Here is a 15510-nt window from a genome sequence, read left to right as displayed (position 1 = left end):
CTAATGAATGCAGAGCAACAAAGGACAGGCAAGGTAACCCTTTGTCATTGGGAAATGCCTTGGGGGGGGGGCCTACCACAGGCCCCAATATCAAATTTTGTTCAACATTCCTTGTCAGCATCAGAAAAACTCATCCACAGAGTAATTAAAAGACTTAATAGCTATTGTTAAAAATCACACTGCTCTAGTTATGATCAAAGACAGAACAGCTTCAGTAGATACAAAAAAATTTTCAGGAGAGACCAAAAAACAATTATTTTGGCAAACTGCTATAAATGGTCAGAGACCAAAACAAAAATACAAAAAATGGCATTAACATTGTAGGTTTATTGGGCACAGAAGCAGGTATAAAATAATTTCACCAAAATCTTGACATCCAGATTGGGTTCTTCAGGAGGTAAAATTCAACTTCTAGGGAATGGAACTTTATCTCAGGTAAAACAAAGTGCAAGATAGATTGGGTGTATAGGGCCAGAAGGACAGATAGGAAAATTAAAGCCATATGTGGCTAACATAGCAATGAATATTTGGGGATGTGCTTTGTTCCAGTAATGGAAAACACAGCTTAACATCCCTCCAATCTCAGAAGCAAACCATAAAACAAAGAATAATTTGAAGAAAAACATTAAAAGGTATTATCAATGACAGTCACAGACCATTCAGGTTGTACATAAGCATGGGCACAAGAGCTGTTGCTCTTTCTATGGTACCAACAGCCTTACCTTTAAAATGAATAACTGACAAATGTGTCTGGGTAGAACAATGGCCTTTGACATCAGAAAAATTCCAAGCACTAGAACTGCTGGTACAGGAGCAGCTAAATGTTCAACATATTGAAGAATCAACCAGTCCTTGGAATTTTGTATTTGTCATTAAAAAGAAATCTGGAAAATGGAGAATGGTAACAGACCTGAGAGCTGTAAATAAGGTAATTCACCGATGGGCTCTTTACAGCCTAGAATTCCCTTGCCTCCTTTATTACTTAAAGGATGGCCTATTATAGTGATTGATTTAAAATACTTTTCTTTTTACTATACCTTTACAAGAATAGGATAGAGAAAAATTTTCCCTCACAGTGCCTACTTTTCATAATTCCCAGCCTGTTAAAAGCTACCATTGGAAAATTCTTCCACAGGAATGTTAAACAGCCCAACCTTTTGTCAATATTTTATACAACAGCCATTAGAAGTAATTCATAAACAGTTTCCTCAATCTATAATTTACTGTTATATGGATAATATCTTACTGGCTGGTTCAGATGCAGATACTTTAGAAAAAATTTTTGATGAAATAATTTGCATTGTTGGGGTTATAAATTGCTCCTGAAAAAATACAAAGAGGAGATTCTATTAATTATTTAGGATATAAGAGAAGTTTATGGAAAACAGTTCAACAACAGAAAGTAAAACTCAGGAGAGATCAATTACAGACTCTTAATGATTTTCAAATATTGCTGGGAGATATTAACTGGCTATGTCCCACAATTGAATTAATAACTCAAGGGCTAACTGATTTATTTCAAACTTTAAGAAGTGATAAGGACCTAAATAGTCCAAGAAAATTATCAGCTTGGGCTAAGAGAGAATTGGCTCTGGTAAAGAGAAATTACAGGATGCACATGCAGATCACTTGGGTCCAAAGCTTGATTGTATTGTAGTTATGTTGCCTTCTATGCATTCTCCTACAGGAATTATGTGGTGATATACTGTGTACCCTAATAAACTTGCCTGGGGATCAGAAGACAAAGTCAGCCACTAGATTAGACATAGAGGCCAGACAGTGATGGCACACACCCTTAATCCCATCACTTGGGAGGCAGAGATCCATCTGGATCTCTGTGAATTCAAGGCCACACTGGAAACAGAGCCAGGCAGTGGTGGCACACACATTTAATCCCAGTACTGGGAATCACACACTCTTTTAATCCCAGGAAGTGACATGGCTGGACAGAGAAAGGTATATAAGGAGTGAGGAAACAGGAACTAAAGCAATTCAGCTGAGACCCTTTCAAGTGAAGACTCAGAGAATTTCAGTCAAAGGATTCATAGTGTTGGTGAGGTAAAATGTGGTGGCTGTGGCCTGCTCTGTTTCTCTGCTCTTTCAGCTTTTACCCCAATATCTGACACTGGGTTTTTATTAAAAGACCATCTAAGATTCGAACAACAGAATTCTTATGTAGAAAGCTGATAATATCTTAGAATGATATTTTTACCACACAAACAGAATATAAAATTAAAGACCTATGTAGAAAATGTTTCTGATTTGATTCGGAAAGGAAAATTGAGACTTTTTCAATTAGCAGGAATAGACCCAGCAGAAATTGTGGTACCTTTTATTAATGTTGAAATTGCCTTATTATGGGCAGAAAATGAACATTAGCAAAGAGCTTGCAGTAATTTTATGGTGAGATATTAACAATAAATACCCCAAAAGCAAGAGGCTTCACTTTATAAAAAAGAAGTAATTGGATTCTTCCTCATATTGTATGAGGAACACCAATTTCTGAAGCCCCTACATTTTATATTGATGCAAATAAATAAAGAAAAGCAGGTTATAAATCAGGAAATTTAAGTAAAGTGGCTCAAAGTCCTTATGATTCTGTTTAAAAGTAAGAATTATATGCTATTCTCATGGTATTATTAGATTTTTCCATAACCTCTTTATATAGTTACTAACTCTCAATATGCAGAAAGTCCTTTTACATATTAAAACCACTGAACTTATTCCAGATGATTCAGAATTAACTTTATTTATTCAACTACACCAAGTAATCAGAAATAGAAATAATCCCCCGTATATAGCACATCAGATTCCATATGGGTCTGCCAGGCCCACTAGCACAAGATAATGAAGAAATAGATCAGCTATTGATAGGAAATGTGCTCGAAACCTCAGAATTTCATAAGAAACACCAAATTAATAGCAAAAGTTTGAAAAAAAGATTCATCACTTAGCAACAAACGAAAGAAATGTCCTACTTGTTCTTTGTATAGCCAAACTCCACTACCTACAGGAGGTAGCCAGAAGGATATTCAAAGAAATGAAATTTTACAAATTGATGTGTTTCTTTTGCCAAGTTTAGAAAATTAAAGTATGTGTACCATACCATAAACATATATTCAGGATTTCAATAGGCTTTGAGTTCTAAAGGGCTGATTCTGTAATTACATATTTATTAGAAGTTATGGCTATTATGGGAATACCTGTACAATTAAGACTGACAATGTTCCAGTATATATCTAGTAAAATGAAACAGTTTTTTTCATATTACAACATAAAGCATATTACAGGTATACCACACAATCCTATAAGACAAGCAGTTATAGTAAGATCTAATTATACTTTTAAAGATATGCTTAATAAACAGAAAGTGGTAATAAAGACCACCAGAGATAGATTACACAATGTTTTATTAACTTTAAATATTTTAAATGCTAATGAGAAAGTAACAACAGCTGTGGAGAGACATTGGTTAGTAGAAAAAAACCTGCTGAATTAAATCAGCCTGTATACTTTAAAGATGTGTTAACCTCAGAATGGAAACCAGGTTATGTGTTACATTGGGGAAGAGGTTTTGCTTTTGTTTCCACAGGAGATGACAAGCTATGGATACCATCAAGATTGATAAAGATTAGATCTGAACAAGAGAAACCTCTTGATTAGGAGAGGTGAGAATTCATCAAACAACATGGCCATTCGATCTAAACTAACGTATAAAACTAATAAATGACTTCTATTTGATCAGGTATGAAAAAAATTATTAAAAGATAATATTTTTTTCTGTTGTCAAAAAACATTTGCCTTAACAAAAATATAACCTGCCAAAAAAGGAACTCCCCAAAGTTAGGGTTGGGGCAGGGTTTTCTTTTTGTCTTCCCAGGAGCATAAAAGCATCCAATTAAGGAATCTAAAGATCACTGGACAGATGTGACAGCTGAAGAAGCAGGACAAATCATCAAGAGAAAATTTCTGAAGAAAAAGAGTAAACTAGCCAGTGGTATAGCACACCTCCAACAGGGTAAATCTTCATAAATCTTCCCAAATGCTTGTTTTTGCTGCTTTTTACAAACATACAAGGCAAATGGTCTTTTTGTTGTCCCAATTCAATTAAAAATCAAAGCTGGCTTTAGAGTTGGAGCACGGCTCTCTCCTTCTTTAAACCCAAGTATGTTTGTTAAACAAGAATCCAACATCTCTGTTTCATGTTAGAATAGCCACCCAGTTTGGGACAGGAAAAAAAAAAAACAAAATTAAGGGACTATTCTATTGCCACTAATCTCATAATTCTTTGGTTTTATTTTGACTCTTTAAAACTTTTCTTAAGATATAAATATTATCTCAAATTTTATAAGATTTATATACACACACACACACATATATACGTATACTTTCTGTTAGAATATTAGTAGTCATACAGAGTACTAACTAATTTTGGAAATAAACTTCATCTAGCTTCCTTTACATGTTTGCAGGTTTGAGTTTGAAGCAGGTAATTAGGAAGTAAGTTTGTGTACCCCAGATATACTTAATTGTTTTGATCCTCTAACCTTTCAGAGGTCTGCTGTATATGGCGTTTAAAATGTTTAAGTTTTTTTGCAGTGAGCCATGACCATTCCTAACAGTGACCTTTGAGGTCTCCAATAAGATGATGGGGCCCTGCAACAACAAGTCCACCTTGACTGTGATAACACTATTAAGCTGACAAACATCACCCAAAGATCAGTTTTGGACTACAAACTACTCAGGACAACTTCAAAGTGGTTAGCTCAGGTGCATTTTCCATCACAGAGACACTGGACAACAAGTGATACAGCTAACTCTCCCAGGATTTGACCATTATCTAAATTTTTTAGGATCCCCTAAAGATGCCATCACCCCCAGACAATAGGAAGTAACTTTAATAACATGGCATACACATTCCCAAGAGGTGGGTGGATGGTTTTTTGTCATTGGGTAGGTTATGGATGTTTGTTATCTTTCAGGTGGATTAATTGCAAGTTGTTATTGGTCATGGTCAGGGAGGGAGCTAAACAAAGGAGGTTAGATTAAGAGATTTCTTTATTTCCTTTTCTTTCCCCTATCCTTTCTCTTCTATCTAATGTTGAAAATGGGGGTGGGGATGAAAAGAAAGAAAAAGGGGATATAGGAATGATAGGATAAAAGGGTAGATTATTGAATCTATTAAAAAGCAACTACTAGTCTCAAATATTTTATATTGGTATAGATTTTTGTATATTGATACAACCTTGAGGTTACTTTTGTAAGAGAGTCTGGCAACTCTGGGGGAAAGGTATCCTGATTGCTCAGGGAGTCAGGTGATACCTTGAGCTGCTAGGCCAGCTCTGGCAGCTGGAGCTGCAATGGGACAGCTTAGCTCTGGAGAGAAAGGTATCCTGGATACCTTAAGCTGCTAGGACATTTCCAGCAGCTGGAGCTGCAATGGAACAGCTTAGATCTGGAGGGAAAGGTATCCTGACTGCTCAGGGAGTTAGGCAATACCTTGAGCTGCCAGGACAGCTCTGGCAGCTAGAGCTGCAATGGGACAACTTAGCTCTGGAGGGAAAAGTATCCTAACTATTCATGGAGTCAGGCTATACCTGGAGTTGAGGTGTGGTGGGGATGGTCTCCCTGTAGGATATATAAGTCCTGCTCCTCTCCTGGGGAGCAGCTACAGCTAGGCTTTGCTCAGCCCTCACTTAAAGGGGCTTCCCAACAGAGCTTTGCTTCTTCTCTGGCCCAAGATATTGCTTCTTTTGCTTCACTTTGCTAAAGTGGAAACTCTTGCAGAAATGTAGCAATCTCCTCTGCCTCCTGTGAAAAGTTGTTACTTTTTCTTCTCCACCTTGCTCAGTCCTCTAAGGGATGTCTCAGCAAGGTTCTTCTATTCAACTCTGCTATGGTGATATTTTATCTGTGCTGAAATGTGATTTTATTTGTATGTTAATAAATAAAGTTGCCCTGGGATCAGAGCTAAAAGCAAGCCATTTAGCAGAAGTCTGGCAGTGGTGGCACATGCCTTAATATGATCACATGGCAGGCAGAGTCTCTGCATAGTCAAGGACACAGCCAAGCAGTGACAATAACCTTTAAACCCAGTATGAACCATAGAGACCTGGAGGTCTGTGTAGACAGGCAGTGATGAAGAAATCATGTGGTTGGGTTGAGAGCCAATGAGAAGGTAGAACAGAAAGGCAATAAAAAGACAGGTCACACAGAAGAAGGGCTCTCTCTCAGGGGAAGGACAGCAGTGAGTGGTAAGCTAAAGGCTATTTACTAGTGCTCTGATCTCTTGGGCTTTTAACTCTACATTTGTCTCTGTGTTTCTTATTTAATAAGACCATTTAGAATTTTGTCTACACTCTGCCTTGCTCAACCCCCCTAAGAGAACATCTCTGCAAGGTTTGGTCTGCTCAGTCCCCTAAGGGTCACCTTAGCAAGATTCTTCTTTTCTGCACCAGTGAATGAAAATCTTCACATCCAAGACTCCTTTGGGCAAGAGATTTGGGAAGGAGTCCAGGAGAGTGGCTGCCTCTACCAGGGTGGGAAAGAACACACACAACTGAACAGGTAGGATGGTTTATATAGGATCTCTTAGGGGCAGAATTTCTCCAGGGAGAAGACTTTCTTTCCAGGGATTAGTTACTTTATTTTGAGTCATTCCCTGTTGCTGACATTATTTATCAGCTCCAAATGCTTTTGTGGAGTGCCCAGGGTCCCTTATGTAAAGAATCGTCACCTACAAATAGGGTACCTTTACTTCTTTTCCCATTTCTAGCCCTCTTATACCTTTTCCTGTCTTATTACTTTAGCTGAGACTTTAAGCACTAAACTGAATAGGTGTGGGGGTGCAGACATCCTTTTCTTCTTCTTGGTCTTAGTGGGAATGCTTTGAGTTTTCCCCATTTAACATGATGTTAACTTTGTTTGTTATGTTGCGTTATAGTCCTTTCATCTCTAGCCTCTTTACAACTTTATAACTTTTAATTTTTTAATTAAAATTTGTAATGTTGGTGCTGACTTAATATGTAACAGGTCTGAGAACTAACCACATGAGATAATTACTTAAACATGGGGAGGATGTGAATACATTAGAATAAAAGGATCCTTCCAATGAATTGTTTCCACAATGCTATGAAGTGCGTGAACAGGCAATCCTGCCACAGAATGAGAGAAAATCTTTGCCCACTATACAGGTATCAGAATAGTGTCTAGAATATTTAAAAAGGGGCCCAGTTCTTTAGCCCCTAGGCTCCAGGGGCTCATTCCATGCCCCCCTAGCCAGTGCAGGTCCAGAGACCAGGCAGCAGCCTCCTCCCACCCCCACCCTCTTGCCAAGCCAACCATCCCCTGTGACACCAGAGACCACTGGAGCCATACACTTCCACTGCACTGATTGAGAACATGTAAGGCCCAGATCTTCAGACTGGTCAGCCCAGTCCCCTAGCCCCTAGGCCCCCAGCCAGTGCAGACTCAGAGACTGGGCAGCAGTCTCCTTCCCCCTTCCTTTCCCCCTCCTCACCAACCATCCCCTATGGCATCAGAGACCACCAAAGCCATACACCCCTCCTGCACCAATTGGGAAGAAGAGCAACCAGAGGAGCCAGAGGTCCCTCCTGCACCAACTGGAAGAAGAGAGACCAGGAACTCCACTTGTACAGATTAAAGGAAGAAGTGGGTAGAAGGCAGTGTAAGAACATATTCAACAATATAAAGAGCAACATGACACCTTCAGAACCTAGTGATCCTACAACAGCAAGACCTGAACATCCCAAAGCAGATGAGCCAGAAAAAAATGCCCTTAAAAACAACTTTATGAAGATGATAGAGGCCCTAAAAGAGGAAATGAAAAATTCCCTTAAAGAAATGAAGGAAAAGACAAACAAAAAAATTGGAAGAAATCTCTTGAAGAAACCAAGAAGCTCTCTTGCTGGGTCTCTGGCCAAAAAGCAAGGTCAGCTGGTTGCTTCTTGGCCTCTCTAGGCTAGCAGGTTTTCACCCCAACATCTGACTCCTGAGTCTTTATTGGTAAACAATAGAGACTACATTTGAGGGCGACAGCAGAGCAGTTTCCCATGAGACTGGAAGTCTTACCAGGCTGCACTGACTCAGGTGCAGCCACTAAGCTGGTGAAAAAAAACACAGATGTGAGTACAAACTTGAACAACCACTATGCAAATCAGTGTTATGGTTTTTGGGAAGCTTTGAATAGATTTCCCTCAATACCCAACTATACTGCTCCTGGGCATATACCCAAAGGATGCTCCATTTGGCTATAGACATACTTGCTCAACCATGTTCATTGCTGCTCTATTCATAATAGCCAGAAATTGGAAACAACCTAGATGTCCATCAATGGATGGATAGATAAAGAAAATATGGTATGTTTACAGGATAGAATATGACTCAGGAATTAAAAGAATAAAATAATGAAATTTGCAAACCCAGAAACACAAATATGGTATGTATTAGTTTATATGTGGATGTTAGCTGTTAAGTCTTCAATATGTAAGCTACAATATATATGACCACACAGGTTAGGTATACAGTAAGGGAGTACAGGGGAAGAATGGATCTCCCTAGGAAGGGGAAATACAATAGAGAGTCATGGACATATAAGTCAGGGCAAGAATGGGAGGGTCAAATGGGTAGGGGAAGGGAATAGGGAGAAGAGTGAAGGAATAAAAGGAGGGACATTAAATAAAGGGAGGAACAATAAAACTAAGGGCCAGTTGAGGAGTCATATGAAAGCCCAATACCGCAGAAGCTTCCTAAAATACACACATATATAAAGGTGATAAAAAATGAAACTGGCAAATAACAGAGTCCTCACTGAACATCTCTCTTCACCAAATGAAGATTTCACTGTCAGGAATGGATTACATCTAATTGAATTGTTGGCCAAATGGGTTCCACTGAAACCCCCAAACAACTCAAGCTATTGCCAAGACTATTGGTTACTCTCCACAAACTGATAGTAAGGCCCTATTATTTCCAAAGACAATACCTACACAATCCATTGAACATAGAGTACCTCCATCCCTACAAACTAGTGTTCACGATACTGGAAGGCACTTTGCACTCTACTAAAAGAGAAAACTAAACACCAATCCAGCTACAAACTCTACGACTCTTAACTGCAAGATGTACTAGTGTAATAATGGCACAAAGCTTATGGGAGTAACCAAGCAATATCTGACTTGACTTAAGGCCCTCCATTAGATGGGACCCATCTCCAACATTACTCTGGGGGACAAGAACCTGAGACAAGATAGGTGAGGACCTAGGTGAAAACCAAATACTACTGTTATGCTAATACAACATTCCCATAAAATAGCTCTTTTTTATTAAGAAAAGTTTTTCATTCATTTTACACACCAATCAGAGATCTCCCTCTTCCCTTTCCCTCCTCCTGTTCCCCAAGTCTCCACCTCCCAACCCACTCTGTACTCCCCCACACACAAGAAGGCAAGGCCTCCCATGGGGAGGCACATCCAGTAGAGGCAAGTCCAAGCCCTCCCCCTTGCTGCACAAAATGTCCCATCATAGATAGTGGGCTCCAAAAAGCCTACTCATGCACTAGGAATGGATTCTGATCTTACCACTAGAGGGTCCCCCAAGCAGATCAAGCTACACAACTGTCTTGCCATGCAGAGGGCCTAGTCCATTCCCATGCAGGCTCCACAGCCATTGATCCAACTTTCAGGAGTTCCCACCAGTCTGGTTTAGTTATCTCTACAGGTTTCCCCATCATGATCCTGATGCACTTGCTCATAGAATTCCTTTTCTCTCTCCCTGACTGGACTCCTGGAGCTCTGCCTGGTGCCTGGTTGTAGATCTCTGTATCTTCTTCCATCAGTTGCTGGAGAAAAGCTCTGTGATGACAGTTAGGGTATTCACTGGTCTAATCTCTGGGGCAAGCCAGTTCAGTTCAGGCACCCTCTCCACTATTACTAGTAGTCCAAGCTGGGGTCATTCTTGGGGATTCCTGGCAACTTCCCTAGCACTGGGTTTCTATCTATACCCATGATGTCTCGCTCTTTCATGATATCTCTTTCATTGCTTTCCCCCTCAACCCCTGTTCCAGTTCAACCATCCCATTCACTTACACTCTCATCCCTTATCCCATACCCTCCATTGCCGACCCCTCATCCCCAGTTTACTCATGGAGATCTCAACTATTTCCCTTCCCAGGGTGATCCATGTGTCCCTCTTTGGGTCTTCCTTGTTAGCTAGCTTCTCTGGAGTTGTAGGTTGTTGTCTGGTTATCCTTTGCTTTATATCTAGTATCCACTTATGAGTGAATACATACCATGTTTGTCCTTCTGAGCCTGGGTTACCTCACTCAGGATGATATTTTCTAGTTCCATCTATTTGCTTGCAAATTTCATGATGTTGTTTTTTCTCTGCTGAGTAGTAGTACTCCATTGTGTATATGTATATTTTCTTTATCCATTCTTCAGTTGAGGGGTGTCTAGGTTGTTTCCAGGTTCTGACTATTGTGAATAATGTTGCTATGAACATAGCTGAGCATGTGTCCTTGTGGTGCGATTGAGCATTCCTTGGGTATATGCTAAAGAGTGGTATAGCTAGGTCTTGAGGAAGATTGATTTCCAATTTTCTAAAAAACCACCATACTTATTTCCAAAGAGGCTGTACCAGTTTGCACTCCCATCAGCAGTGGAGGAGTGTCCCCCTTGCTCCACATCCTCTCCAATATAAACTGTCTGCAGTGCTTTTGATCTTAGCCATTCTGACAGGTGTAAGATGGTATCTAAGAGTCATTTTGATTTGCATCTCTCTGATGACTAAGGATGTTGAGCAATTCCTTAAATGTCCTTTGGTCATTTGAAATTCTTCCTATGAGAATTCTCTGTTTAGCTCTGTAGCCCATTTTTTAATTGGATTGTTCAGTATTTTGATGTCTAGTTTCTTGAGTTCTTTATATATTCTGGATATCAGCCATCTGTCAGATGTGGGGTTGGTGTAAATCTTTTCCCATTCTGTAGGCTGTCATTTTGTCTTATTTACTGTGTCCTTTGCCTTACAGAAGCTTCTCAGGTTCAGAAGGTCCCATTTATTAATTGTTGTTCTCAGTGTCTGTGCTACTGGTGTTATATTTAGGAGTGGTCTCCTGTGCCAATGCGTTCCAGACTATTTCCTATTTTCTCTTCTATCAGGTTCAGTATAATTGGTTTTATATTGAGGTCTTTGATCCACTTGGACTTGAATTTTGTGCATGGCAATAGATTTGGATTTATTTGCAATCTTCTACATGTTGATGTCCAGTTATGCCAGCACCATTTGTTGAAGATGCTTTCTTTTTTTTCCATTGTACAGTTTTGGCTTCTTTGACAAAAATCAGGTGTTTATAGGTATGTGGGTTAATGTCAAAGTCTTCAATTCGATTCCATTGGTCCACATGTCGGTTTTTATGCCAATACCAAGCTGTTTTTATTACTATAGCTCTATAGTAGAGCTTGGTGTCAGGGATAGTAATGCCTCCAGAGGTGACTTCATTGTACAGGATTTATTTAGCTATCTTGGTTTTTCTGTTTTTCCAAATGAAGTTGAGTATTGTTATATCCAGGTCTGTGAAGAATTGTGTTGGTATTTTGATGGGGATTGCATTGAATCTGTAGATTGCTTTTGGTAAGATTACCATTTTTACTAAGTTAATCCTACCTATCCATGAGCATGGGAGATCTTTCCATTTTCTGATATCTTCTTTGATTTCTTTTTTCAGAGACTTAAAGTTCTTGTCATACAGGTCTTTCACTTGCTTAGTTAGAATTACCCCAAAGTATTTTATATTATTTGTGGCTATTGTAAAGGGTGATGTTTCTCTGATTCCTTTCTCACCCCATTTACCATTTGTATATAGGAAGGCTACTAATTTTTTGAGTTAATCTTGTATCCTGCCACATTACTGAAGGAGTTTATCAGCTGTAGGAGTTCCCTGGTAGAATTTTTGGGGTCACTTATGTACACTATCATGTCATCTGCAAATAGTGAAAGTTTGACTTCTTCCTTTCCAATTTCTATCCTTTTGATCTCCTTTTGTTGTCTTATTGCTCTAGCTAGAACTTCAAGTACTATATTCAATAAATATGAGGAGAGCAGACAGCCTTGTCTTGTTCCTGATTTTAGAGGAATCGCTTTGAGTTTCTCTCCATTTAATTTGATGTTGGCTGTAAATTGCCTTTATTATATTTAGGTATGTTCCTTGTATTCCTGATCTCTCCAAGACCTTTATCATGAAGTGGTGTTGGATTTTGTCAAAGGCCTTTTCAGCATCTAATGAAATGATCATGTGGATTTTCTCTTTCACGTTGTTTATATGGTGTATTACATTGACAGACTTTCATATGTTGAACCATCCTTGCATCTCTGGGATGAAGCCTACTTGATCATGGTGGATAATTTTTTGATGTGTTCTTGGAGTAGGTTTGCCAGTATTTTATTGAGTATTTTAGCATCAATGTTCATGAGGGAGATTGGCCTATAATTCTCTTTTTTTGTTGTGTCTTTGTGCGGCTTGGAAATCAGAGTAACTGTAGCCTCATAAAAGGAGTTTAGTAATGTTCCTTTTGTTTCTATTGTGTGGAACAATTTGGAGAGTATTGGTATTAACTCTTCTTTGAAAATCTGGTAGAATTTTCCATTGAAACCATCTGGTCCTGGGCTTGGGGGGGGGGACTTTTAATGACTGTTTCTATTTCCTTGGGGGTTATTGGTTTCTTTAAATTCTTTATCTGGTCTTTATTTAACTTTGGTATGTGGTACCTATCCAGAAAAATTGTCCATTTCTTTCAGATTTTCCAGTAGAGCTGTTTGAAGTTTGACCTGATGATTCACTAGATTTCCTCATTGTCTGTTGTTATGTCTCCCTTTTCATTTCTGATTTTGTTAATTTGGATTCTCTTTCTCTCTCTCTCTCTCTCTCTCTCTCTCTCTCTCTCTCTCTCTCTCTCTCTCTTTCTCTCTGCCTTTTGTTTAGTATGGATAAGGGCTTGTCTATCTTGTTGATTTTTTTCAAAGAACCAACTCTTGGTTTCATTGATTCTTTGTATTGTTCTCTTTGTTTCTATTTTATTGATTTCAGCTCTCTGTTTGATTATTTCCTGTCATCTACTCCTCCTGGGTGAGTTTGCTACTTCTTGTTCTAGAGCTTTCAGGTGTGCCGTTAAGTCACTAGTGTGAAATTTCTCCATCTTCTTTATTTGGACATTTAGTCCTATAAATTTTCCTCTTACCACTACTTTCATAGTATCCCATAATTTGGGTATGTAGTGCATTCATTTTCATTGAATTCTAGGAAGTCTTTAATTTCTTTCTTTACTTCTTCCTTGACCCATTGGTGCTTCAGGTGGGCATTATTCAGTTTCCATGAGATTGTAGGCTTTCTATAGTTTTTGTTGTTGTTGAAATCTAACTTTAAGCCATGGTAGTCCGATAGAATACAGGAAGTTATTTCAATTTTTTGTATCTATTAAGATTTGCTTTGTGACCAAGTATGTGGTTGATTTTAGAGAAGGTTCCATGGGGTGCTGAGAAGGTATATTCTTTTGTGTTAGGATGGAATGTTCTGTAGATATCAATTAAGTCCATTTGAGTTATAACATCTGTTAGGTCCCTTATTTCTCTATTAAGTTTTGATCTGGCAGATCTGTCCAGTGGTGAGAGTGGGGTGTTGGAGTCTCCCACTATTAATGTGTGGGGTTTGATGTGTGATTTAAGCTTTAGTAATCTTTCTTTTAAATATGTTGGTCCCCTTGTATTTGGGGCATAAATGTTCGGAATTTAAACTTCACCTTGGTGGATCTTTCCTGTGATGAGTATGTGATGTCCTACTTGATCTCTTTTGATTGATTTTTAGTTTGAAGTCTATTTTGTTAAATATTAGGATAGCTACACCAGCTTGTTTCTTAAGTCCATTTGATTGGAAAGTCTTTTCCAAGCCTTTTACTCTGAGGTAGTGTCTGTCTTTGAAGTTGAGGTGTGTTTCTTGTATGCAGCAGAAAGATGGGTCCTGCTTTCATATCCATTATGTTGGCCTGTGTCTTTTTATAGGTGAATTAAGTCCATTGATATTAATGGATATTAATGACCAGTGGTTGTTAATTCCTCTTATCGTTTGGTGATAGTGTGTGTGTGTATTTCTCTTCTTTGGGATTTACTGCTTTGGGGTTATCTATTGCCTGTGTTTTTGTGGGTGTATCTGACTTCCTTAGGTTGGAATTTTCCTTCTAGTGCTTTCTGTAGGGCTGGATTTGTGGATAGGTATTGTTTAAATATGGTTTTTTCTTGCAATGTCTTGTTCACTCCATCTATGGTGATTGAAAGTTTTGCTGGGTAATATTAGTCTAGGCTGGCATCCATGGTCTTTTAGTGTCTGCATTACATCTGTTCAGGACCTTCTGGCTTTCAGAGTCTTCATTGAGAAGTCAAGTGTTATTCTGATGGGTCTGCCTTTATAAGTCACTTGGCCTTTTTCCTTTGCTGCTCTTAATATTCTTTCTTTATTCTGTATGTTTAGTGGTTTATTATTATGTGGTGAGGGGACTTTTGGGGGGGTCTAGTCTATTTGGTGTTCTGTAAGCTTCTTGCATCTTCATAGCTATTTCCTTCATTAATTTGGGAAAGTTTTATTCCATGATTTTGTTGAATATATTTTCTGTGCCTTTGAGTTGGTATTCTTCTCCTTCTTCTATCCCTATTATTCCTAGATTTGGCCTTTTCATGGTGTCCCAGATTTCCTGGACATTTTGTGTTATGACTTTTTTGGCTTTGGTATTTTCTTTGACTGGTGAATCTATTTCTTCTATTGTATCCTCTACACTAGAGACTCTCTCTTCCATCTCTTATATTCTGTTGGTTATGCTTACATCTGTGCTTCCTGTTTGTTTACTCAGATTTTCTATTTCCAGCATTTCCTCTGTTTTTGTCTTCTTCATTGTTCCTATTTCAATTTTCAGATCCTGAACTGTTTCCTTCACATGTTTAATTGCTTTTTCATGGTTTTCTTGGCTTACTTTAAGGGATTTATTGATTCCTTCCAATTTTTTGTCTTTTCCTCAATTTCTTTAAGGGAATTTTTCATTTTTTTCTTTAAAGGCATCTAGCATCTTCATGAAGCTATTTTAAAGTCACTTTCTTCTGCTTCTACATTGTGATGTTCAGGTCTTGCTGTCAGAGGAGGGCTAGGTTCATAATGCCATATTGCTAATTATGTTGTATGTATTTTTGCACTGATGTCTACCCATCTCTTCCTCTAATAGGTGCCAGAGATGCCTGTGTCTGAGCAAGCTGCTACTGTTCCACTCTGTGCTTGTTGTGTCTGTGTCTCAAGTGGTCCCTCTGTGTCCAGTCTTAGTTCTTGGTCTAATTGAAAGTTGGCAGATTCTGTATCTCAGGGAGCTGCTCTTGGTCCAATCCAAGCTAGCTAATTCTGTGACTCAGAGAGCTGCTCTTGGTCTTATCAGGGCTCTTGGTCCAGTCAGAGCTAGGGGA

Source organism: Peromyscus eremicus, chromosome 12 (assembly GCF_949786415.1).
Source record: "Peromyscus eremicus chromosome 12, PerEre_H2_v1, whole genome shotgun sequence".
NCBI classification, from domain to species: domain Eukaryota; kingdom Metazoa; phylum Chordata; class Mammalia; order Rodentia; family Cricetidae; genus Peromyscus; species Peromyscus eremicus.
The sequence above is the reverse complement of the archived record's forward strand: the minus strand, read 5'-3'. Positions refer to the sequence as shown.